At 34.1% G+C, this 27,594-nt stretch overlaps 1 protein-coding gene and 1 pseudogene across 2 annotated transcripts in view; both read right to left on the reverse strand.

The window, feature by feature from the left end:
• Positions 1–27,594, reverse strand: part of LOC145266365 (SH2/SH3 adapter protein Nck1-like) — a 255,399-nt gene that overhangs the window by 134,743 nt on the left and 93,062 nt on the right. The gene's annotated exons all lie outside the window — the stretch shown is intronic.
• Positions 2,046–2,162, reverse strand: LOC145266861 (5S ribosomal RNA; annotated as a pseudogene).

Genomic DNA, 27,594 nt, shown 5'->3' on the forward strand with positions numbered 1-27,594 from the left:
AATTTTTTCCATTTTTTTTCTTTCTCTTCAAAAATACTCTATTGTCAAAAGTGTGTTTATTCATAAAGTCTGAAGAAATGCTGGTTTTGGAAAATTTTCAAACGACAATGTTTGAAATTGTTCGACTGGACATGAAAACAATTGTAACATAAAATGAAATACACTTTTTGTTGCCATCAACACCTTGTCTTGAAGTCTTGATTTTGCTTTCACAGTATATATATATATATATATATATATATATATATATATATATATATATATACACCAAGTTGTTTTTCTTCCGGGTCCACAGCAATTATAAAATTGAGAAATAGACCAACTTTATTACATTAATATAGTCATTCACAGGGATTTCAAATTTTTTTTATTTTCAAAAATTATCAATGTGATTAGATGCAGTGGGACTTGTAATTAAAACACTAGTAGTTAGCATTCGGTACCCTTCAAACTGAGCCACCAAATCTGTTGCTGGTAATGGAAGAAATTATATTGTACTAGCCTGGGTGCCCGGCATTGCTCGGGTGCGTGTAAGGGTGTTGGTTGAGCAAAAAAAAAAAAAAAAAAAAAAAAAAAAAAAAAAAAAAGAGTACCTGTGCGAGGGAATATAAAAAAAAAAGGAGTAAGCAGACTCAAACCTATAACACGCCAAAGGAAAAGGAGGTGAAACAAACAAACAAAAAAACGGTCTTATTGATGTGCCCACCACAATTGTGATGTCATGGGCAGTCGAAATAACGTCTTTTATGTGACGTCGTTGATGCAAGGTTTAAATGACTTGCAAAAATGTCGACGGAAAAAGTGACCCCATCCTTGTAAAAAACGGCCCGGCTGACAGTGAAAGAATTGTTTGGGGCCAATTTTTCGATATTTGGCGTCCGAGAGACCAAGCTTTAAAACAATACCAATTTTGTGACTGACAGACGTGTCTGTCAAAAGTTTTTGTCAGACATACAAACATACACACATTTTTCCTTTTCTGTTATGGATTAAATAAAAATATTTATTTGGTTACATTTTTTTAGGATGCTGATAACCAAAACCAAGATCGATGTGCCCACATAAACATTTTTTAGATATAAATCAAAAAAATCTTTTAATCTGGCCACATAGATCTTTCTAAAATATAAACAATAGTACAAAATTTATTTTGGTAGATCAATTAAGCATCGAATTTAAATGTTCATTGAACTTTTGGAAATTTGACATCTTGTGTGCTTATTAATCCAGAATTCAGTTTTCACAAAACATCACTAAAAGTGCGAGTTTTGAACAATAGAAAAAAACCTCACAAATAAAACGTCATCTTTTGGTGAAAATTAATTAAACTAGAAAAAATAATTATCAAATCAAACTAGTTTAAATCATCCGCTAGGCGGGTTGAACTGGCATTCTATGAAGGGGGAAGTTTCATGAAAATAATAAATTCACGAACACCAACCTAAACATTGTACAAAATCCAATTACCCTTTTAAAAATAAAAATAAATAAAAAAATAAAATAAAAAATGTGCAACAATTGTCACTGATGCAGAACAGTGTTCATCTAAGTTTCAATAGCTAACACACTGAATCTTCATAATATGATTCATAAAGTCTTGACACTTTGAATACCCACCGTAGGGGTGCCTGCGCGATAAATTTTTTGTGGCAAGAGGTGTGCAATCTCCAACCACACCTCTCCTGAGTCGACATTGTTAAATACCAGTGGCAAGAGGAGTATGTATATATATCTTTTCAATTCACAGAGCTGTCTTTTTTATTTCGGCTGGCATGTTGTATATTATGGTGCCCAAAAGTGTACCGATAGAAAGCACTTGAGACAAATATGGCCGAACAACAACTTTTGGCTACCATAATATACAACATGCCAGCCAAAATAAAAAGACCGCTTGGCGAATTGAAAAGATATCCAACAAAATCGGAAAAAAAGATCTGTCGTGTTCAATCAGACGTGCTTGAATAATGACTTGCTGCCAAAATAAATATGTGTGTGTGTGTGTGTGTTCAGGACGACTGGAAACAAATGCCGAGATAAGCGGAGAGCACATACAGCACCTAGAATTCCCAAATGGTCACCCATTTGGTACTAACCAGGCTCAACGTTGCTTAACTTTGGTGATCTGACGAGAACCGAGGTATCAACATGATTATGCTATATATGATTCAGAACACAGTAGATCAAATTAGATTTTTTCTTTTAATCAAAAATCAATAAAAACACACGGAAACAATCTGATAATCGGTCAAAAAATTACTTTCGTATTTCATTCACTATTTGTAAATTTGTATCATTTGTGTGAAATATTCACCATATGACACTAAAATTAATGTACAGAAATGTTTCATATGAGAGATGCAAATGGAGTGTTAAAATATATATAAAAATAAATCGACATACACAATTTTGGATAAATATGGAAAAATAATCCCCCAAAAAAATGGAGTGTTTTTATTAGCCCTAAAAGAGCCCCTGGGGCACACCCAAGAGTTATCACGAAGTATAGAAAAACAAAATATAGAAATCAGTTAGTTACAACTTTTCAGAAAGTTTTATTAAAATACAAGGCATCAATTTTTTTTAATAAGCACGAAAGTGTCAATTTTAACCATTTTATTAACCCCGAAAGGTACCCCTGGGGGGGGGGGGGGGCAACTGGAGTTTTCCCGGAAAATCGGTTTTGTTATTTTTTTTTACTTAGATCATGTTTAATGTTTGTGCAAAATTTCCAAAAAAAATTCCAAGGCGTAGTTATTGAGAAAAGTGCGGACAGACGAACGGACGAACGGACAAGGGTGAATTTACAGGTCCAACCTCCTTTTGTCGGTCGGGGGGGGGGGCCAATAAGGTAGAATAATTTAGGTTTCAATGGAAAACACTGCAAGTTTTTTTTGTTTTTTTTATTATCAATTTATTTTGTTTAAAATAGATTATGCTTTTTTGTCAAGGGGGGGGGTGTTGATACATCGGAGTCACATTTTTCACACCCTGCTGATTTGCTATCAATAAAATCCATCCATTACAATGACATAAATAATCGATTAAGAGTCATCATTGCTGTTGTAGTAGTAGTAGTAGTAGTAGTAGTAGTAGTAGTAGTAACCTGCCGTAAATAACTGATGGAAGTTACCACGCTACTATGTGACCTACTAAGTGACTAATGACCTAGTTTATTATTACCAAGAAAGAGGGGGAAAAAAAACAAATAGCTTTGTTTCAAGTTTCTTTAGAAAAGTTTTTCTCTTTTGAATTACACAGGTTTCTTTGTGTGCGCGCCTTCCTCTGCCTCTTTCTCTCTCTTTCTGTGAACACTTAAGTCATCCTTTGAGAATAGACATCATTATCTTCCGGATCACCCCCCCCCCTCCCGCGCACTTAACCAGGGTACAGACAACAACAAGGAGGTAGCCGTGGACAATACACCCAACTGATAATCTGGGTACATCAAGTTCGAAACCAGTCGGTTCCATAGCACCACATTCACTTATACATGTTGGCAAACTTCATGTGGTCGATCCCGGAAATAAATAATAAATAATAAAAAATAATAATAAACAACCCGAGCATGCAGGGTCCTCTTCCACAAGAGACAAAAATTTACTTTTACCATGACTAATGTTTGTGCAAAATTTCAAAAAAATTCACGATGTGGTTATTGAGAAAAGTGCGAACGGATGAATTATTTGGGGCAACTTTACCCCTATAATGCCCCCTGGGGAGGCAACCAAAATTATCCTGGAAAATCCGTTCTGGCAAAAATTTACTTTCACTATGACTTATGTTTGTGCAAAATTTAAAAAAAAAAAAAAAAAAAAAAAAATCCAAAGCGTGGTTATCGAGGAGTGAATTGCTAGGTCCTATCCCTCTTTGTCTGGGGGTAGAGACACCAAATAAAAAATAATAAAATCACACCAGTCAGGGTTTTACTTTCCATATAAAACAATCAACAGTCACATTTTGGAGTGATTTTTTTTTTTTTTTTTTTTTTTTTTTGTTCAAGTGACGACTAGAAATAATAAAACGATTGTTTGTTTTTTTGTTTTTTTTTTCACCAACACTCTTCCAAAGCTTATTGCTGAGTGAAAAATGTCTTTTAACCCCTTTTTTGTTTTAAATAAAATAGGCAAAGTTAAATTATTTAAATAAAATTTTTAAAGAACAATATACTTTCTGATATGATGAATGTATATTTTTTAAATTATTTTTTTTTTTTTTGTATTATTTGGATTATTATTCTCATCTAGGTCGTTTTTTTTTGTTTTTTTTACAACGTTTCGGCCGATGCAACCTCCGACTATCTCCAGGTGTATTCACACTGGATGTTATTGGTGAATAGTGAAAAATGTTTGTTTTGTTTGTTTGTTTTTTGCTTTCCCAGCGAACATAGCCGTTAGAAATTCAAAACGCAAATAGAACCAGGTCTATTTCTTTATTTTATTAATAAATCCGAGTCCATTTCGTTTTTTTTTTTTATATGATGGCTGTATATTTTTGAGATGAGGATTGGTAATTATTTTTGTATTATTTGGATTATTATTCTCATCCTAATTGTGCTTATCACCAAACCAGAAGTGGTGAAGGTATAAATTAAGGCTAGTCAATCGAAAAGAGGGGATGACTTTCGCAAATATCGGCGAAAAAAAAAACAAAAACAAAAAAAAACGATCTTTCCTTATAGAAAACTGCCCAGTTGGGAGTGAAGGAATTAATGTTTTTAGCCAATTTTTCAAAATTTGTCGTCCGAAGGGTCGAACTTCAAAACGATACTGATCTCATGAAAATGCATCCCCTCAGGCAGACATACATACATACATACATACCGATTTTTTCCGTCTAAAACCCAAATATAAAGTCTTGCATGGGTTTGAATACCCTATATATTAAGTTTCATGTCTGTAAATCAAAAACTGACAGGAGTTTGCTAGGCAAATTGAACTTTTTTATGCATACATAAATATATATAGAAAAAGATGTATGTTTGCTATAACCTTTTTGCACAAATATTATACAAGTATAAATCATGTAGAATATCTGTATGAATATAATATAATTACATGTAATAGTTAACTAAAGATGATCATCCCATAAGAAAACCAAAAAACTAATAGGGAATTAATTAAAATGAATGTTGAAAAAAAATGTGCAAATTAGCTAGCTCTTTTGCAAATAAATGCAATTTCACAACCCATATATAACAAAGTTGTATTTCCTTTTTAAATAAATAGAAAAAAGGCTTTTAATATGAATATCAATACACACAAAAAAAAATGATGATAAGAGTATATATATATATATATATATATATATATATATATATATATATATATATATATATACACACACATACATACCTGTCCATGGATAACTTATTTTTCATTTATTTTAGGTGTTTATAATATAAATACTATTTTAGGCATATGGCCTACGGCTCCAACATATAATGTAATCTAAAGGTCCAATTTTCATAAACTCTATACATTAAATTAGGTTGTATTTCAGCAATAACACGTTAAATGTAGTCTTCCAAGTGGTCTATTGTGTCTTGTCTATAAACGTAGACAAGGGACTTTACATATCGCCAAAGAAAATAATTTAATGAGGTTACATCACATGAACGAAGTCCATTTCATGAAATTATTTGTTTAAGTGTTTCTTTCACTACATTGATCGTATCATTTATAATTTGTAAACTTTGTGAGTGTCAGTCTCTACATGACGAATTGCCAAACCAAGCTCAACTTAAAATAACCAATAGTTGTCAAATCTGCAATTAGAGAAAATAGAATTGTTAATTTAAAGTTTGCCACCTCTAAAATGAACATTGTGTGTGTGTGTGTGTGTGTGTGTGTGTGTGTGTGTGTGTGTGTGTGTGTGTGTGTGTGTGTGTGTGTGTGTTCCTATGGATTCAAAAATAGCTGGGCTGATTTTTACGAAATTTCACAGGAAAGTACATTATGTGGCTGGCAGTATTCTTAGATAGGTTTTGTATCTGAATGTCTTTAATAAATATCGATAATCAAAAAAATCCAATGAAAGAAGGAACAGGCGATTTTGACTAAAGTTAACACCTTACACAGCCTAACATCACAAGTGCATTTGAGAAGTTTTATTACCATGCAAGCCAAAACGCCCAACATATAAAATCAACAGTAAGTTCTTTGACATGACAAGGATGCATTTGAACTGAATGTTTCTGTTTAAGCACAATTGCAGCATAATACTTGATTTTTAAAACTTTAATTGAATGCATTATATATGAAAATAATTTTATAAAATCAACAGTAGGTTTTCTACAGTGCAATGCAGACTACAATGTATTGTGGACGAAGTCACTGCAGGGAAACATGTGAATTTTCCTTCTAGTGCACCGCGATGGCTTCCCAAATAGAGCAGGCAATCAGTTGATTTGGTTGAAAAATGGGTGAGAAGATGGGAGAAACATTCATTCATTATCATTCAATACCGGGCAACGTTAGGTCTCACTGCTAGTGTGTGTGTGTGTGTATATATATATGTATATATATATATATATATATATATATATATATATATAGATAGATAGAGAGAGAGAGAGAGAGAGTGTGTAATAGACAGGGTCTAAATGAACAAAGCCTCAATAAAATATATTTAAAAGGTGATGTGCTCTATATCCAAATACCCACTATGACAATCTTCTAGTCAAGTCATAGGATGTTTTTCTAACATTAAAAACAAAAACAATGTTAAATTTATTTCATTTGATATAGAATCATAACACCAATCCATATCTCTAATTCTTTTAAATAAATCTCTTTTAATGGCCCCAAAAATAACAGACATAACTGAGGACAGAACTAAACTAATACTATTGGCAAGAAAGTCCATAAAGAATTTTGACAATAAATATTGGGCAAGAAGTAATACTCAAGACAACTTCAATATTTTAATGGGATCGACCGACTCAGCACAGTTTACTGATCAAGAGGGCCTTTTCCTCCTAAATAAAATTCATAAGATACTCCATTGCCAATTCTGATTAAAGGGAGCAGGGGGGGCTCTACAGAGACGATGCACTCTTCATAATTAACTCCATGAATAAAAACTACAAGCTTACCATAAAAACCGACCCAAATAAACTGAAACTTTATTTCTTGGACGTAACATTAAACCTAAACAACTCGACTTTTGAGCCTTATCATAAACCCAATCAATTGGGTACTATATGTCCATAACAAATCAAACCACCCAAAATCTATATTAAAATCAATAGGTCCTAATTTTTCATTAAGAATTTCAAGATTATCTTCCAACAAATCAATATTCGATAAAAAAAAAACACAAAATATTATAATGATGCCCTTAAAAATTCATAATTTAAAATGCAAATAAAGTACCAAAACAAAAATGATAATCATATAAATTTAATAATAAAAAAAAATACAGTAAACATAAACCAAACAAATAATAACATAACACAGCCATATCAGCTCACAATAATAAATTACAAAAACTAAAACCACCATACAGAACCAAACAAAACCATCAGAATTAGTCAAACACTGATAAATCTCAGCAGCTTACCAACAAGCGTAAAAATAGACAGAGATACCATATGGTTTAACCCTCCTCGCTTCTAAGAACATTACGACAAATATAGCTTAAGAATTTTTCAGATTATTTTTTTAAAAACTCCAACACCCCCTCCATAAATACAGCAAAATATTTAATAAAAACACTGTCAAAATATTTTACTCAACAATGCCAAGTTTAAAACAAATAATTAGTAATAACAGAAAAATTTAGAAAATACAAAGCATAAATAACCAACCTACAACAAGCTGTAATTGCAATAACAAAAATGCATGCCATTTGCAAGGTAACTATAAAAAAAAAGTGTAATTTACAGTTGCAAAGTAATAAAAAAAAGTCACAAAAAATTCTAGAGTAGTTCTAGAGTTGTAAGCCAGGTTTAGTTTCAGAACAGTTTCCGATGGTTAGTTGTTCTACACAAGTCCCGGAGGTGACTCGTTCTCAGTAGACAGTTCTTGAGTTGGAAGCCACAGAGCAGAAGATTTTTCACGTGTTGACACAAAGGAAACACATGCGAGGTTGCTACAGAAAAGGATTAATTTTTATGGAGCAACTCTGGTTTCGGATTGGTTGGTAGCTCGTCAGTTCCTAGCAGTATAGTTTATAAATAGAATCTCCCGACTGTGCGAGATCATGCCCCCATTATTGTTAAAAAAAAAAAATATTGCAACAGATAACTAAGAACAAATTGCCCACTATACTACACGAAATAACAATGTTCATTAAATTGTTGGATGAAAATACAGAATAGTTAACAAAGCCCCCATCCTCATGTTAATGACTTTAACTACAGACAACATAAGATTCTTTTTTTTTTTTTTTTTTACTTACAAAAAAAAAATTCAGGTAGACCTAAAAGATAGCGGAATTTAGTGCAATCTTACTGTTCTCAATAGACAGGAGATATTCTGCGATGAGATGCTTAATACAGGGTTGACAAATAAGTAATTTTGGAAGGTGTCAGAGAAATCGCAATGAGAATTTTAAATCTAGAAAAAAAAAATCAACAGTCTAAATACTGAGAGACTTTAACATAAGGAACGAGAGTTCATACCTTCCCCATTCCACAACTCGCGCTTAAAATGAAGTAAAAGTTGCACAATTCTTGATAAATCCATGATGACAAAAAGTAATGCCGAGATAAGCAGAGAAAAAGTGGTGTTATTTGTGTTTCTTTCTCTTTGATTAGTTACATCATACGCGTATTTATGGGGAGAGAGAGAGGCAAAGTAAGGCTACACTTACTATACATCTATTTTAAAACAGACAATGACGTACTTATTTATTATAATTAAAAAAAAAAAAAAAAAAAAAAAAACAGCATACAATTTGGGTGCGTCTTATGAGTGTAAGGGGTAGGATATATGACAAATTAGATTTTGGGAATTCCCATAAAAACTTGTAATACATAAAACTCAACCTTAAACAAGAGACCAAATCTAATTTTTTAGAAAAAAAAAAAAAATTGGCATTTTTATTATACTAGAATAGTTGTTGCGAGAGAGATTATGTCCATAAAGTGGACAATGTGTGCCACATTTAAATTCAATTGGTTCCACAATATCCCTTTCATGTATACATGTTCACAATCAGGTTTGCAAAGTTATACACAACCCGACTCCGATTTCTAAGATTTCAAAATATCCAACTTTGACTCCTTACTTTAATGATATTTAAACTTTATTTTCCAACGATTTAAAAATATCTGATTCTTACTTCGTAAAATTTTTATGAACCTGGCTCCACTTCTAAAAACTGATTCGGCAACCCAGTTGGAAATCTTGATGTGGTCCTTCCTGTAGGTGCCCGAAATAATCAGGTAAGCCAATGCCAGCAGCAACAAGAAGGTTATTAAATCCAAACTCCTCAGCTTAATGTTCACAGGAAACATAAGTTGGAATAGATACATCGAGAGCATTGCCAAGGCTGCTGCAAAGAAGGTGGGCTCTCTCTACTGTGCTAGAAAGTTACTTACACCTGAAAGTATCTTGTAACTCTACAAGGCCACCATTCGCCCATGTATGGAGTATTGTTGTCACATTTGGGCTAAGTGGTTAATGACACGGACTAAAAAACCTGGGTGTGCCAAGTTCGAATCCAGTTCGTGTTAGGGAAACACTTTCATTTAGGGACATTGGCAACCTTCACGTGTTCTCTTCTATATACGCCTGATATTCTTTTTTTTTTTTTTGATTCTTAATGGAAAGATATCAGAGAAACGAATGCCAGCAAAATCATCATCATCAAAAACGATGCTGAATAACAGCAGAATAAAGCCAGTCAAAATATTGTACAATGAAGTTTCATACGAATGGACTTTTTACCTGAATTTATTTTGTTTTATAAAATAAATTGTGAATAAAAACCACAAAGTAAGTTTAATTTCTGCTCAATAAGTCAGCATTATCTCATCACAAGTAACACTAATTCCTTGATTCTGTTCTTTTTAAAGGCATGAAGTCACTTGCTGTAAAGAAATTTTTTAAAAATTAAAATACTACTTCAAGGTTAAAAACTTGCCAATGATGTTAGATACATTCTGACCAAGAAAAGCAGCAATTCTTCCCTCTTTGTCAGAAACATCGCTCACAGAATGCAAGGACTAAAAGGACAAAATTCTATGATCACAATTCTCATATGATTATTAATTTCCGTGAAAAATGAAGTTCCTACAGATATACAACATGACCAAATATACGAGAAAATAAAATTTTTAGATATAGCAGGGGATGGCTAAATAAAACCATTTTGAATTTGGCTTCATTCATTAAAACGCTTGCAATCAAACGATCATAAAAAAAGAAAAAAAATTGCTGACTTTCCTATGAAACAATGGAAGATCTACACGTTAAATTAACAAGCTGTGCAGGCATGGTCCCACTCTGGTGCTGCATCTGAGATGACGCCACAAAAAAAAAAAAGTGAAGAAATGATGAATGTGCCAACGTTGCCTTCACATTTTCGCCATGTTTCAGAAAGAACTAATAGATGGGGCAAAGGTTATGGGGTAAAATGTATCAATTTTTACAATTTTCGGGCATTTGTGACCCCTTTGAGCTCCCGGGAATGCCGAATTCCAGTGGAAATGGACAAACGGTGCAGTTTCACGACTTAAAACATATTTAAATTCAGCACCATGGAAAACCACTATATCAAGTTTTGGAGAGCTGCAAAAAGATGTGTTTTTTAACCCTAAAAGTACCAGAATTTTGCCAGGGTCACCCATACTGAATTTATATTAAGAACAATGGCCTCCACATTTTGGCCAAATTTCAGGAAAATCTAATGGATGAATCAAACGTTATGGGGCAAAAAGTGTTATTTTTGGCCATTTTGGAGTATTTTTTACCTCTTGAGCCACTGGGGACGTAGCAGTAATTTTTTCAAATTTTTTTTTTTACTGTGCACATCTATTTAATGAAATACAATTTGTGTCAAAATTTCAGAAAAAACTAATGGATGGGTATCTGGCAATCATCCAGAATAACGATGCATGGACGATGCACAGGCACATGGATGGATGCACGGATGCCACTGAAAGCATCATTCCCTCTCCAATAAATCGGGAGACCAAAAAAACTTAGAGGAATACTATAAAAAATAAACGTCTGAGAAGTAATGTTACTAAAACCAAAGTGATGATCAGTAGTTGTAGTGCAGTATAGTACCCAGAAAGAAGAAAGTTCCCCTGCTCAGTTTTTTTTTTTTTTTTTTTTTTTTGCATTACTTGTAAGCATTGCATACAAAAGAATTATAGTAGGTTGGAAGATAGATGATAAACCAGTTTGTGTGCAAGAAGTACGAAACAATGGAAACGGATGAGAACTTAAATAACACTATGATGGGGGGGGGGGGGGAATCAAGTATGTTAGCTAGTATAGCTATGCAATTTGCATAGCTAAGCCAAAAAAGAAACACATTAACATTCCAAACAAAGGAGATTGTTTGGAAAAAAAATTTTTTCTCTTGGTGATACTAATGATCGTAAGAGGTAGGTTAGTTGGCTGTTTTACAACACATCAACCCTTTTCAGGTTATTTAATGCTGAATCCAATGATTTTGAAGAAAAAATTTTTAATAAAATATATTTGTTGTTTTCAAGTCTGTTTCTATTTAACCCATAATTGAGACCCCTAACAGGTACTATCACTCCAGGTCAGAGTGGACCTGGGAGCAATGGCAATTAAAGGGTGGCTCCACACTCCCCAAAGCCTGCAAGCTGGGGCCTCACCATCGGATATAGTTTAAGGTCATATCCATGACCACGTAAGAGGTAAGAATGGATACAGTAAGTTTAAGAAATTGCTGCCATTACAAACCAGTGGAGTGTTACCATTGCACAAATCTAAATATCCATATGTCTGAGCCCACTTTAAGATTTTCTATTAAACTAGCGAGGGGTACCCGGCGTTGCCCGGGGTGTTTGGCGGTGTGTGTGTGGAAACTCCGGGGGTGGGGGTGGGGGGTTAAAAAAAAAAACAAAAAAAAACAGTAAGTATGAGGATCGAACCCGAACCGTTGAGGCAAAGTTGTAAATTAAAGTGTGAAAAAAAAAAAAAAAAACGTGCGACGTTAACCATTGCCCCACCGCGAGATGCTAACAGAAACATGTTTGAATTTATTTAATTACTTGGATTTAGCATGTGCCCGTTTTAATGAGTTAATGAGGTCAAGTTTGACTGCGGGATACTATTCATTTACTGCTGAACGCTCCCCACCCCCCCCCCAAGATGTTATAGGAAAAAGACTAACCCACATGCGGCGAGCGACAAATATTGAATATTTATCTTCCCGAAATCGAGCAAATTAAATAGACAGGCGAGCTTCATTGTTAACTGAGATATATTACGATTTATATGTGATATAAAAGTTTTAAAAAGTTGTGAAGCGAGCGACCGCTTCTCTGAAAAAAGCCTTTTGTTGGCATACAGAAAAAGCGAACACACATACATACATACATTTTCGCTTTTATATATATAGATTATCTGACTGACTTTTGGTGACATTCACCCATGATAGTTTGAAACTGGATCCTCCCATAGGACACAGTGTCTCGAATGAACACAGACCATGCATGATGGTCTGCAGTCCGTCTCAGGACCAACAGCAAATACCATAAGCCAAAGTGCAACAGTGGTAGGTTCAACATTGGTTTTAATAGTGCGCAATCATGTCTTCAGCTTGCCTTCTTGCCATATTCACTAATCAGCTCTGGGACTATTGCACGATGGATGAACTGTGTTTTTTTTTTTCTACTGTCGAGCCAATTTGCTTGGCGAATTTCTCACTTACTGATCCTATATATAGGGTGGATCCTAAATGGGGAGTTGTGTTGCAAGATGTTTGTCCACATTACATTTAAATTTCTGCAAGTTAGTAGTCAAGAAAATAGAGCAGGGTGAGAATTGTGAAAGAAAGCAATCCAAGGAAAGAAGCTATTAGAGCAGAATGCATTTAAAAAAAAAATTAAAAAAAAAAAAAAAAGAAAAAAAAAAAAAAAAAAAGTCAAATAAAAAATTTGTTTTTGCTTTTTTTTTGGGGGGGGGGGTTGTCTTTTCATTTTCTGTTAAACTGATTAGCATTTGGCTACAAATAAATTCTATGAGAACGGTTCTTAGACAAATATTAATCAGCATTAAAATGAGTTTTCCAAAGATCTATTTCCTTATTTTGTCCTTTAGTCTTCACATTCCATAAGAAAGGTTTTTAACATAGGGGGAAGAATCGCTGTTTTCTGAGTTAGAATCTATCCATATAACATTTATCATTGGCTAGTTTTTGATCTTGAAGATTTTTTTTTTTTTTTTGCTCCTAACATCTTCAACAGCTTCATGCTTTATCTGGAGTGATTTCATTTAAACACACACATACATGCATTTTTTATATATATATATTTTATATAGAAAGTTTTTAGATGAGACGAGTCATTGGTACCGTCGGTTTCAAACCCGATAATTAGGATCATTTTAGATACCCATATCAAGCTCTCTTCAGCCAATACTCATCTCTGATATGGGTATCTAAAACGGTCCTAATTATCGGGTTTGAAACCGACAGTACCAATGACTCCTCTCATCTAAAAACTTCCTGTAAACAAAAAAAATATATATATATATATATATATATAAATACGCTCTTATTTTCGGATTTTCCTTATAATTGAGCACTCTGCTGGATTTTGTTTTCCAAAATACTAATATATATATATATATATATATTTATTTGTAGTCATCGACATACAGTCCTGTTTCGTTGTATCACAACGAATCAGTGCCGCTAGACTAGCACCTCTCCCAAGCCAAGGATTAAACGTATATAGACCATAAACCAAAAGAGAGTCGCAAATCTGATAGGCCCCAAACTGTCATCTAAGCTTCAGCCTCTGTCCGATCAACGAAACGTTGCATCCCTCTGCCTGTTCTACAAGTATTTTAATGGTGAATGCTCTGATGAACTGCAAGCACTTGTGCCCCCACGACGTGAACACCATCGACAGACTCGACAAGCTGCAAAATCCCACTCTCACACTGTAGAGATCCCTAGATATAAAAGATCTTCCTACTCCGGTAGTTTCTTCCCCAGAACCGCTAGACTTTGGAATTCCATTCCAGGTCACTGCTTCCCTAACTGTACTGACATGCAGAAGTTCAAGTGCAACGTGAACCAACATCTTGCTGCCCAAATCCCTACATAGTACCCCAGTAGTTGTTTCCCCTGATAGTAGCCCCCTACACCAAAGTGGCAATGTGCCTTGTTTGGGGTGAAAACGTAATATAAAAAAAAAAATAAATAAAATAAAAAAATATATATATGGGAGATAGAAAAATGTTAGCATATGGCAGGGAAATGGACAAACACCACCATTTTGAATTTGGCTTAAATTCAGTAAAATGCTTGTAGGTGTTGTACATATCCTTCCATAAGGCAGGCACCTTATCAAATCTATAAATAAATTTGAGATAACCTTTGACCTTTTATTTCCTGAAAACTAAGATTAACTTTTGACCGCTATGAATAATATATATAAAAAGAAAAAAAAAAAAAAACAGATCACATTTTGATATCTATCCAAATACTCTCAAACTGGTATATAAATGTGGGTTTCTGCGTTAAAAACAACTTGGATATTGATTTTTAAACTTTGTTACTATCTTCTAAAATTTTCATTTTTGACAAAGATCAAAGGGTCATATCTCAGAAACACTTTACCCTAGAGATATAAAATAGACAACATTTAATTCGTATAATGAAGAACTTTAAGTGTATTAAAGTTTAACAATTTTTTGTCGATCATCATCTGACCTTTGTTCATTTGTCATGGAATGAGATTATATGTAAAACTCTGTAGACCGTCCGGACGTTCTTGCTTGCTTGAATCTTGTATATTATAATAAAGTTGTATTTCTGTTTGTTTGTTTATTCACAATCTAATTAATATGTACAAAAGATAAACCGTTTCACAAACTTTCATATACACTTTTATTCCAGAACTAGCCTGGATGCCCGGTGTTACCCGGGTGTTTGGAAGTATGTGTTTAGAAAAAAAAAAAAATAGTGGTAGTAGGCAGGCAGACTTGAACCCGTACCGCAAAGGAGGAAAAGAATGTGAGAAAAAAAAATGTGACATCTTTGCTGTTGTGCCCATCGCCAAACCGGAAGTGACGTAGGTTTAAATTAAGGCTAGTCAATCAAAAAGAGAAGATGACTTTCGGAAATATCAGCAAAAAAGCGACACCTTGTAGAAAAGTGCCCAGTTGTAAGATAATGGAATTAATGTTTTTAGCCAATTTTTCGATATTTGTTGTCCAAAGGGTCGAACTTCAAAACGATACTGATTTTGTGAAAATCCATCGCCTCTGTCGAAAGTTTTAGGCAAACATACATACATTCATGCATGAATTTAAACAGACAGGTGAGATTTATATTATAGATATATATAGTATATACTATTTATTCAAAAGAAATCTACATTCAATGAATAACCTCATTTGTATATTACATTAATGAAAATCTATTTTAATAATTAGCTTGATGTTATTAATCGTTTGTAATAGAATCATTTGAATTGTCCTATTTATAAATATTAGAATTGATTTATTCAATTTACTATTTATTTATTTTCATTTATTAATAGCTGACAACAGTTGTTTAAAACCGGAATTAAGTTTAATTTAAGACATGAGAATTATTTCCCCTTTAAAAACTATGAAAGTTATTTTGCGTTTGATTTTCATAGACTAAGCTAAGTGCATTTAATGCTTCCCTAAATCCAACATGTGGTCACTTTTCATAGCAAGTTAGGATATTCGGTGTATCTTAATGATTAAATTCTCTGCCTTGCAAATACATTTTGGCTACTAGTACGAGTCCATTTTTTTTTTTTTTTTTAAATCACACAAGTCAGTCAGTTGGGGTCCATATTCCATACTTTGTCCCAAGAAATTTTGCTAAGGAGTCAAATGGCTATAGAATGAATTCAATGCAAATCTGAAATATTTTAATTTTCAAAATGGAAGGTAATACCCATATAATGCTCACTAAAAACTCAAAATTTTCCAAAGAAACATTAACATGTCTAATATCTATGACCAGCAGGGAGACCCGATGTTGCTCGGGATTAACTGAGGATCAACGAATGTTCCACACTTTTCCGTACTTTTATTGTCATCAAGAATAGATTGATTGCTCTAGTCAGGGATCTACCGCAGCTTCACATGCCTCCCATAGTGACAGTCCACAACATATTGTAGTTTACATTGCACTGTAGAGAACCTACTATTGATTTTATAAAATTATTTTTATACAATGACTTGAATGCAAAAGTTCAAAATGCAAAAGTCAAGTATCATGGTTCAATTGTGCTCTAAACAGAAACGTTAATTTTAAATGCATCTGTCTTATTAAAGAACCTACTGTTAATTTTATATGACAGGTCCTTCTGTTTGTGCAGTGATAAAACTTATAAAATGCACAATGTTAGGCTGTATAAGGGTGTTAACTTTAGTAAAAATGTGACTGTTTCTTTTTTAATCAGAGGCTTTCGGTTATTGATTTTAGATACTTATTAGGGGCATTCTAATACAAAACCTATCTAAGAACACTCCCAGAAAAATAATGTACATTTCTGTGAAATTAAAAAAAAATTTTTTTTTTTAATCAATCCACCCGTTTCAGATTCCATAGGGAACAAACTCACCATCCGTTTTTTTACTTAACTAAACCAAATATAGCCCACATAACAACACCTTATGCATGAAATATATACACACATATCTATAACTAACTTAATACAGAATGCATTCAAAATCCTCGTGGCATCATCGGACTATATTCAATGTCTACTCATCTAGAATGCAACACTTGAAGGAGACACCCGGCTACAATCCTTCGAGGACAAGATCACAGTGTAGTATCTGTTCTGATGCTACACTTCACCTTTTCTGTCCTCGGTCAGTGGAGGAGAAATCCTTCATGACTGAGGCAATTTTTATTTTTGTTCCTGTCCAGAGTGCTCCACATTAAAAACCGACCCCGGCCTTTGTGTCTAAATCTACCCTCATGGGGGGAGGCAAGTAAATAGGTACAATAAGTTCACACAAATGCACCTCCCCCAGGGATGTGAGAAGCTAATGACAAAAAACTGAAATTGAGATTAATTTCCCAAGTTGGTCGGTCATGGCCCATCTGAGTCGAGAGGGGAGTGCAAGAAACTAAACAAAAAACAATTTAGATTAAGTGTTAGTGATGAGTAGCAAAAACACATTTAAAAAAGCAGACAAATTTACAATAAAGGGTTAATGTAGTTTACTTAAAGCATTGTTTAATCTATAAATATAAAAGCGAAAATGTATGTATATTTGTATGTGTGTTCGCTTTTTCTGTATGTCTACAAAAGGCTTTTTTCAGAGAAGCGGTCGGTTGGTTCACAACTTCTTAAAACTTATATCACATATAAATCGTAATATCTCACAGTTAACAACGGAGCTCGCCTGTCTATTTAATTTGCTCGACTTCGGGAAGATAAATATTCAACATTTGTCTCTCGCCGCTTCGTCGGTTAGTCTTTTTCCTATAACATCTTGGGAAAATAAAAATTAAAAAAAGCATTCCGCAGTAAATGAAATGCTATCCCGCAGTCAAACTTGATCTCATTAAGTCATTAAAACATGCACCTGCCAAATCCAATTAATTAAAATAAATTCAAACGTGTTTCCATTAACATCTTGCGGTGGCCCAATGGTTAAAACCGTCGCACTCTTTTTTTTTCACACTTTAATTTACAACTTTGCCTCAACGGTTCGGGTTCGATCCTCATACTTACCTACCAAAACATTTTTTTTTTTTAAACCCCCTCCCCACGGAGTTTTGATTTACCCAAAACCACACACACCTCCAAACACCCGGGCAACGCTGGGTACCCCTCGCTAGTCTAATATATAAAGGGCAAAATGGGCGTGAACATTTGTGTATGCCCACGAAAGGCTTTTTGCATTGGGGTTCTCGCGTCGGTTAGATTCAGCAAGAAGTTTTTGCATACTTCCCAAATCGTAATATCTCAGATTCGCAAACGAACACCGGCTATCTTTTTTCTTTTTTTTTTTTTTTTTGATCGAGTTAAACAAAATTCCCAGCAAAACTGTTTGAAAAAGCGGCAAAGCATTTAAATCATCATACTTCGATTCACTAAGCTTAAATTCGACGCACGCAACTTCTGCTTGCGCAATGGCGACATCCGCTAACATGTTACGTTTGTTTCACCTTCTTTCCCTCCTTTGCGTTACGGGTTCGAGCCTGCCAGCCTACTACCACTTTTATTTTTATACACCTCTCTCCACCCTGTTGTTTCTCCCCCCACCCCAACTGGGCTGCTTTTTATTCCCACCCTTACTACACCACCGGAACACACACGGGCTACACCGGGTACCCCCACTAGTGTGTATATAAAGGAAATTTAAATAAGGCAATACAATGCAGAGATGTAATGGATGGACACAAACTGAAACAAAGTAAGACATAACAATGGAATAAACTATGCAGATTCACCTTTTATTAATACAATGTTTTTTTAATATATTTTTAACATTTCATTGCGTTCTTATTTGCATCAGTATAGTAAGATGTAAATTCCATATTGTATAATATTTCAAGAAATTTCCCTTCCTCAGATATTTGTTCGACTTTAGTTGAAATGTGGATATGGGATCTATTGTAAAGATGACCAGTTTCGCAGAAATTAAATGAACCTGAAATTAATTTTATTTTAAAATCTATCATTTTTTAAACTTAATAATGCAGAGCCTATGTTAATATTCAATATTATTTTATTTTTACACATAAGTTACTCATTAGATTAATTGAGTTGAAAGAGAAAACCACTGGGGGAAAGCGACAGGAAGTCATTCTTTGATGACACAGAAACTCTCCTACCCCCAATTGTTTGAAGTCTTCACTTTAATGGCAAAATTAACATTTTCAGTTTTAAGAGAGAAGCGGGAAAAAAAAGTTAAGACAAGGCAGGAAGAGAGAATAATAACAAAAACAGAAAAGAGTTGTGAAAAATAAAAATAAAAATCTGGCCAAATAGTGAAAAAAAAAATAAATAAGATAAGGCTCTAGTAATTTGGCAGAAATGTGAATTTCCAACCAAAAAGCAGAAAACTCGCATTCATGGGAAGCTCTTTGGTGGGATCTTTCTATCGATCCGGTAGATATCTCACTGCTGATGCTATTCTCTATATAAGAGCCAGGTACGTCCAAGGATGGAATACTGTTGCCACATCTGGGCAGGAACTGCTAGAAAGGACTTGGCCTGCCTTGATAGAGTTCAAAATAGACTTCGTAGCCTCGCAGGAGATGTCCTTTTCTCTTCCTTGCAACCTCTATCTCACAGAAGAGATGTTGCCAGTTTGTCTCTGATGTATCGTTATTTTCATGGAAAGTGTTCGACTGAGCTTCAGTCTATGGTCCCCCCCCTCGCCAAACTTTCACAAGAAACACTCGTCTAGCTGTAAACACTATCAATAATTCCCCCCACTCTTTATCCGTGCCTAAACCTAAACGTAGATTCCATGAACAAAGCTTCTTTCTTAGAACTGCACGCCTGTGGAATTGTCTTCCGTTTTCCTGTTTTCCGGCTGACTACAATATGGTTGTGTTCAAGTCTAACGTAAATAAGTTCTTGATAAGCCGTTCGATACAAGTTATCAAATTTACCAAATTTTCATTACTAATGATTACTATATTGTCCAATTTCTACTGTACACTCTTTAACCCTTATCCTTGAGTGGCCTCTTGGCATTGATAATGTGGTGATGCCTATGTAAAAAAAAATAAAAAATAAAAGCTCTAACAATTTTTTTAAAAATTCAACTTTTTGGGGGGGGGGATTAAAAAAGTGAAGAACTCATCACCCCTAATTGTGGAACCAGACCTTTTATAGATATTAGTTTGCAATCAATCTCAAAAAGTGCATTCACTCCAAACTCATTTTACAACACCATTTTATTTGAAAAACCTATGTTCTGAATAAAATATTTTTTACAAATTAAAGAATAAAAGGAAATAAAAATGTCCTTTGTATTCGTGATATTTAATTCTCACTATAAAAAAAAAAAGTCAAATATGAAAATACAATAAAAGAATTGAAAGAAAAAATGGTACCTTGTTGGGATTATAAACCAGAGCCGGAATTACAGGATGAGAACTTACCTGAAAAATAGAAGAAAATGTTTTTCTTGTAGCAAATGAAAAAATGTTTTTCTTGTAGCAAATGAAAAAATGTTTTTCTTGTAGCAAATGAAAAAATGTTTTTCTTGTAGCAAATGAAAAAATGTTTTTCTTGTAGCAAATGAAAAAATGTTTTTCTTGTAGCAAATGAAAAAATGTTTTTCTTGTAGCAAATGAAAAAATGTTTTTCTTGTAGCAAATGAAAAAATGTTTTTCTTGTAGCAAATGAAAAAATGTTTTTCTTGTAGCAAATGAAAAAATGTTTTTCTTGTAGCAAATGAAAAAATGTTTTTCTTGTAGCAAATGAAAAAATGTTTTTCTTGTAGCAAATGAAAAAATGTTTTTCTTGTAGCAAATGAAAAAATGTTTTTCTTGTAGCAAATGAAAAAATGTTTTTCTTGTAGCAAATGAAAAAATGTTTTTCTTGTAGCAAATGAAAAAATGTTTTTCTTGTAGCAAATGAAAAAATGTTTTTCTTGTAGCAAATGAAAAAATGTTTTTCTTGAAGCAAATGAAAAAATGTTTTTCTTGAAGCAAATGAAAAAATGTTTTTCTTGAAGCAAATGAAAAAATGTTTTTCTTTAAGCAAATGAAAAAATGTTTTTCTTAAAGCAAATGAAAAAACTAGGAGCTTGATCACATCCTTGAAATCATTGTTTAATTTGGGAATTTTAGAAAACCAAATAATGTTATATCATTTTTTATTAAATGAATAAAAACAATTTTTCTTAGACTTTCGATTTAAGACACCTTGTTTTTGTTTTTTTTTGTTGTTTTAAAAGACTTTTTTTCCATTTTGCTGGTGGTATAAACCCTAATAAGTTGACCCCTCATGGAGAAATAAAAGCATACATCCATTAGAAAAAATGTTTGGAAATAAATAAATGAATAAATGGGTTTAAAAAAGAAAAAAGAAAAAAAAAGAAAAAAAAGAGAAAGGAAAAAGAAAGAGAAAGAAAAAAGAGAAAAAAGAAAAGTGAAAAAAGAAAAAAAGTGAAAAAGAGAAAGAAAAAAGAAAAAAAGAGGAAAAAAAATCATTTCTGATGGATTCAACCAAACAATTTCATAAAATAAAAAATACAGAATGATCTCCAAAAATATGACCCCCCCCCCCACTACCACAAGATAGTATCAGAAGTGATCCACCATCCCCTCCCTATGTTTTATAATAATATGTAGGAGCGGGTCTACTTGCACAGTAAATATTTAAATTCGGCCAAGAACACAGGAAAAGATGTAATCAACATTGCATAGAGTTTTATTTGCCTGACTAGATACTTGCATGGTAACAATTTTTTGATCAGAATCTCATTATTAGCACCAGAAAACTTGAATTTGATCTTTTTACCATTTAAGCAATATTTTCTTTTTCTTAACGATATTTTCTCACAAAAGAGCCGTTGTTAATCTTTCTGTACGCTTATTTTTGTGGTGTTCAACTAAGCTATAATCTCTGATCTCACCACCACCACCAACTCACTGAAAAAAAACATTTACAGCAAAAATTTGTCTCGTCACAACCACAGCAAAGAACTTCCCCTTCTTCATATGTATGTAAACCCAAATGAAATTTCCACTGAGAGTTGCTTTCCAAAAACGGTCAATATGCACTGGTTGTTCAACCTGTTTATTCCGAAAGCCGTTTCTTAACATGGGGAGGTTCAAAATCAGAAAATGACTTTTGGAATAAACACCTCCAACCTCCTCAGGTTAAGAACGGTTTTCGGAATAAACACTCCCCAACGTCCCGATGTTAAAGAACAGCTTTTGGAATAGACAGGTTGGACAACCAGTGCACATTGACTCAAAAACCTTCACTTTGTAGAAAATAATACTAAGGGGTTGCTTCCCATCTGGCTACAACATGATCATTTTCAAGTCCAATGTTAACAAATGTGTTGAACAATCCTCTTAAATCAAATTCTGCTCCGAATCTTTTCATGGTATTAATCACCATTCAAATAACAATCTTATTAGCCCTTACCCTTGAGTAGCTGTTAGCCTTGGTAAGCGATAACTGTATCAAATAAAAATAAGCACAAAGTGAAAATAGAACGATGAACCGGATAAAAGCTCTAAAGCAATTGCACTTAGAATTGAGCCCAAAAGTTAACTGGTCGGTTGCTAGAAAAACCCAATCGATGCCTTCGTTCAGTCTCAAGAAACAATGGATACTCTCTGTAAGGGTAGATGCATGTGTAATTATGAGGCAAGGATAGGCACAATCCCCAACCACACTTCTCCTGAACCGGTACTGTTTGGGTCCAGTGGCAAGGAGAGGCCCAAGACTGATTAGAAACCATGCTGAGATAAGCGGAGAGCATATACAGCACCTGGAATTCCCAAATGGTCACTCATTTTGATATTGAGCAGACTTAACGTTGCTTAACTTCAGTCATCTCAGAAGTACCAGTGTGTTAAATAAGAATGATCAAAATACTTTTTCATGCTTATTTATTGTTATGGCCATTTGACATGCTGTTATGTGTTGGATAGCTTTTAGAAATTGACTTTTTAAACTAATCTATTGCTGACCACGTCTTTATTTATCCTCCATTTTCGTCAAGTTCATTTTTATAATTTCCTCCCATGTTTTTCTTGAACCGACCCTGTTGCCTCAACTGTTCTATATCTAACGCAAGAATTCATCTATTCTTTCAATATGAATACAACAATGACGTTTCCTGTTTGCACGCAGTTCCCTATACTATTCAGATTTGATCTTCCTGTGAGCTCATCAGAATTAAGCCCGTCTTTAAGGCATACATTACATATCTATTGTATCATTCTCATAATATACCACTCCATGCAACGCATGTCCTCAGCTTTCATTACCCAAGTTTCACTGTCATATATCATCATACTGTGTACAGATGCCGAAAGACTTTTCTCTTTATCAAAAATTGCAATGCTTTTCCAGTTGGTAATGGCAAAGCTTCCCTGAACTTACTCCATCTGCTCCTATTTTTGCAATCCCACTAACACCTACTCCACCCTGTGCTCCACCCTGTGCTCCAATGGTATCACCAAATAAGAAAACTTTTACAACACTCTCAATAGCTTTGTCATCCAGATATACTTTGTCCACATCTGAGATTTCATCCATATAGCTATTGTCCTACACCCACTCAGTCACTTGTCAAATCCTACCCACCTCATTAGGATGTCCCTTGAGAAGCTAGAAGGGTAACCTACGCTATTACATCTAGTAGTCAGGGATCATATCAATTTATTTTTATTGCAAACTACCATTCTCATCTTTATTAGTTGTTGTTTCACAACGTTTCGACCAACTATTCCTTTGGCCTTCGTCAGGTGGTAACCGCGACTGATAGGAACTTCAAATCTCCTAACTGCATTCTCATCAATCACTGCCATCCGTAGTTGCTGTCGTCTCACGTTTTTGGCCAAGCAAGCCTCTGGCCGGCTTTGGGTAGGATTGAAACCGCTATCTTCAGACAATCATCATCTGGAACCGTAGAGATTAAACGACACTCAACTGCGCCACAGGCCCCAAAGGCCAGAGGAATAGTTGACAAAACGTTGTGAAATAACAACTAATAAAGATGAGAATGATAGTCCGCAATAAAAATAAATTAATATAAATAATACTCATCTCAATAATGAATTCCAATTAAAATAATATATGGGTATCAGTTGAGTTAGAACTAATCAAATTGAGATCAAAAACTAGAGTTGGTTTATAAGCAGACTGGGATATTCCATTACAGTTTGACAGAGGATGTACATCCGTCTAAGATTTCAGAAAAAGAAAATTATGTTTCGCCAGTTTCGCATTAATATTTATCTATATATCTATAAAAGTGAGAATGTGTGTGTGTGTGTGTGTGTGTGTGTGTGTGTGTGTGTGTGTAAGGACAACTCTCAACCTATATACTCAACGATTTTTTTATCTGCAGGCTTGAAATTTGGTATATAAGGTATTCAGACATGTGGAAAGCTTTTTAATCAGTTTTCATCCAAAAAAATCGCTGTTAAGGGGTCAAAATTGAAAAATTGGTATGTGGGGCCGAGAGAGGAGGGTCATCAGATTTTTATCTGTTTGCTAACTGTTTTATAAATGCGTATGCATGAATCGTTCACATGACAGATTCCTTATGTTAAGTAGGTTTGAAAACACATTTTTAAAATCATGTCAAGCTGGCCTCATAGTTATCATACTTAACTCAGTTTGATTAATTTCGAATGCACATCTTAGTTTCTGTATGAATTAAAATAATATTCATGCATATTTTATGACCGGGCAACGTCGGGTGGCCTACTAGTATAAAATATTAGTCAATTTGTATCACTTATATAGAAAGAAGGAAAAAAGTTTCATCAAGGAAATAGAATGCAGAACTTCTTTCAGAATTCAATTAAAAGAGTGGGTTTGTCTGACTTGCTATTTGCTTTCTCCTTTCCATAAACACTTCAAATAGTTTAGTTTGATACGCTTTTACTTGCGTCATGGGACTACTTATGGAGCAGGATGGAAGGGAAGTATACACAGATCTATATATATATATATATGTGTGTGTGTGTTTGTTTTAGTAATATACAAATAAATACACATTGGTCTTTATTATAGAGCAGAAGATGGGCAAGTCCTTTGTATTTTGATTGCCTATGAGTGAATAATCTATTATATAAACATTGCTTTATTCAAGCGAGACTTTTCCTGTCGATCAAACGGTAGTTGGACCCCTTATGTTGGTAAGTATCAAATTTTTTCTACATAGGTCACAGCATGTACCAACTGGGATATATCAACGACCCTGGATACGGGTGCTGTGCAGAGTACCAAACTTGAAGAGTGTACTCACCGTTTTGCACTGAACGGCTGCATGCTCGGCTTCCAGTTTTAGGTTTGATTTCTGCAATGAAGCTTACATCTTCTGGGGTTGTTGTTTGTTTTGTTTTGTTTGTTTTGTTTTATTTTTTTCAAGATAAATAAGAAAAGCTGATATGATTTTTATTTAAAATAGTCCATCCGTATGCTCAATTGTGCAAACACTACCAGTCAACCTCAATATTTTCTCGAAACCACACCTATTACAATGATATATATATATATATATATATATATATATATATGCGCGTTATATAATAACAAGTCACATTTTGGAGGAGAGGAGTTGTATTAGAATATTTTTTAAATTTGACAATCAAAATGAACAATATTACATTTCTAAATTTTTGGGATGAGGATTGATTATTCATATTATTTGGGTTCTTTAGACTACTGTTCTCATCTTGAGTTTTTTTTGGGTTTTTTTTTTTTACAAGGTTTCAGTCGATGTAGCCTCTAATCTTTTTCATGTGTATCTTGATCGAATTCAGGATTTTTTTTTGTTAAACTCGGGAATCTCCGTGGACTTTCAAATGTTCGAAATAATAGGTGGATAAAATCTTGGTAAAATTCAGTTGTCAGCTACACTCTTCTGAAGGTTGAAGGTTCAATCCTCAGTGCAAACGACACTCAAGATACAATTGTAAATTACTTAGGACTTCTACCCAGTCATGGCTGACGGAAAAAGAGCGGATGCTACCCCATCGGGTTAAATAAAGGCTTCCATTCGGAATTCTATGCAGATTCCCAAGTTTGACAAGATACACTTGAAGAAGGTCGGAGGTTACATTGGCCAAAATAACACTCAAGATGAGAACAGTAGTCCGAAGAATCCAAATAATACAAAATATTTTTTTTTAGGTAAATTTAGATATTTTAAAAATTTGAGTTTTTCAATGAAAACTGCCCTTTTCAAAGCAAGATTTTTATTTTTTACTAGTGTTCCCCATTTGAGGCATATTTGCTTTTTCTTGGAATCAGTAATCCATTCGTCCAATAAAAATGAAGTTTATTAGTGTTTCATGTCAAAACCATAATCTATATATATAAAAGCGAAAATGTGTGTATGTATGTATGTGTGTTCGCTTTTTGTGTATGTCTACAAAAGGCTTTTTTCACCGTGATTCTCGGTTGGCTCGCTCCTTCTTAAAACTTTTTATATGCTGTCTAAATAATAATATCTACGACTAAGGAACTCGCTCGCAGCTATCTTTAATTTACCCGACTTTTACAAGCTATTTTCGAGATATTTTTTTTTAATCGCCGCGTAGTGGGGAAAACAGAAACTGGCTTCCAGCGCAAAACTAGGTCAAACATCACGCGACTTAACGTTCTCACACCTGTTAATTTCACTTTATAAACATCAACTTAACATACTCATCAATTCATCTATTCCCGTGGTCGAGATGGTTAGGTCGCAGGTCTTTTTTTTCCATTTCCTTTCCACCTCCGCGTCAAAGGTTCGGGGTTCAAGCTTACCTTTCTACTAAAATTTTTTTTTTTTCTTTTACACCTCCAAACACTAGGCCAACGTTTTTTTTTGTTTGTTTTTTTTAAACAGGGTTGTTTTTATCCCCCCCCCCAAACACACACCTCCAAACACCGGGGCAACGCAAGGTACCCCCGCTAGTAAATATATAAAATGCAAAAGTGGTGTGCTCGTTTTTGTATGTCTAACAAAGGCTTTTTCGCAGGCTTTTTCGCAGGGGTTCGGGGGGGGGGGTACTATGTTTTAGAACTTTTTATATGCTCCCTAGATTATAATATTTACGATTTGAGAAGGGACGTCGTCTCTAGATTTATTTTGATCGACTTTTATAAAATTCATGCTATTCCATCCTCTTGCATGTTTATGTTTTTTGTATAAAAGCGATACTAATCCGAAACAGCTTCCCAGCTTTTCTGCAAGGACGTCCAGAAAGACGTTAGCTTTGATCAATGTGTGGGAAACCCCTCATATCAGACAATTGCTGTTCATTTGGACACTCCCTTTTTATGGGGAGCTAGTTTCCCCCAACATCGTGGGGAAACAAATAAATGAAACAGCAGAAAGCTGAACTGGCCAACGTTCATTTCTGCACCTGCGTGAACTCATTCACTTAGCAAGTCAACTTTTTGATTGACATTGCTAAATTTGAACGCTTTTCACTTCCTATGGTCTCGTAGCGTAGCAGTAAGATGTCACGTTTTCTTTTCCGTCTTCGCGTCACATGTTCGAGCCTGCCTGCCTACTAACACTTTTTTGTTTTCTTTTACACCTCCAAATACCCAGGCAACGCAGGATACCCCCGCTATTAATAGATATAATAGCGATATTTGCATAGTTTAATATTTTAGTATTCAAATTTTCTTCTACTTTTGTTTCTGTTTTTTATTTGTCTTACGGATACCGACCCAGACTTGATCTCTCCTTCATCTCAATTGACTAGATGCCCCCCCTTTTTTTT

The sequence above is a fragment of the Euprymna scolopes genome, chromosome 41, assembly GCF_053919585.1.
Source record: "Euprymna scolopes isolate OS-2025 chromosome 41, ASM5391958v1, whole genome shotgun sequence".
Classification (NCBI taxonomy): domain Eukaryota; kingdom Metazoa; phylum Mollusca; class Cephalopoda; order Sepiida; family Sepiolidae; genus Euprymna; species Euprymna scolopes.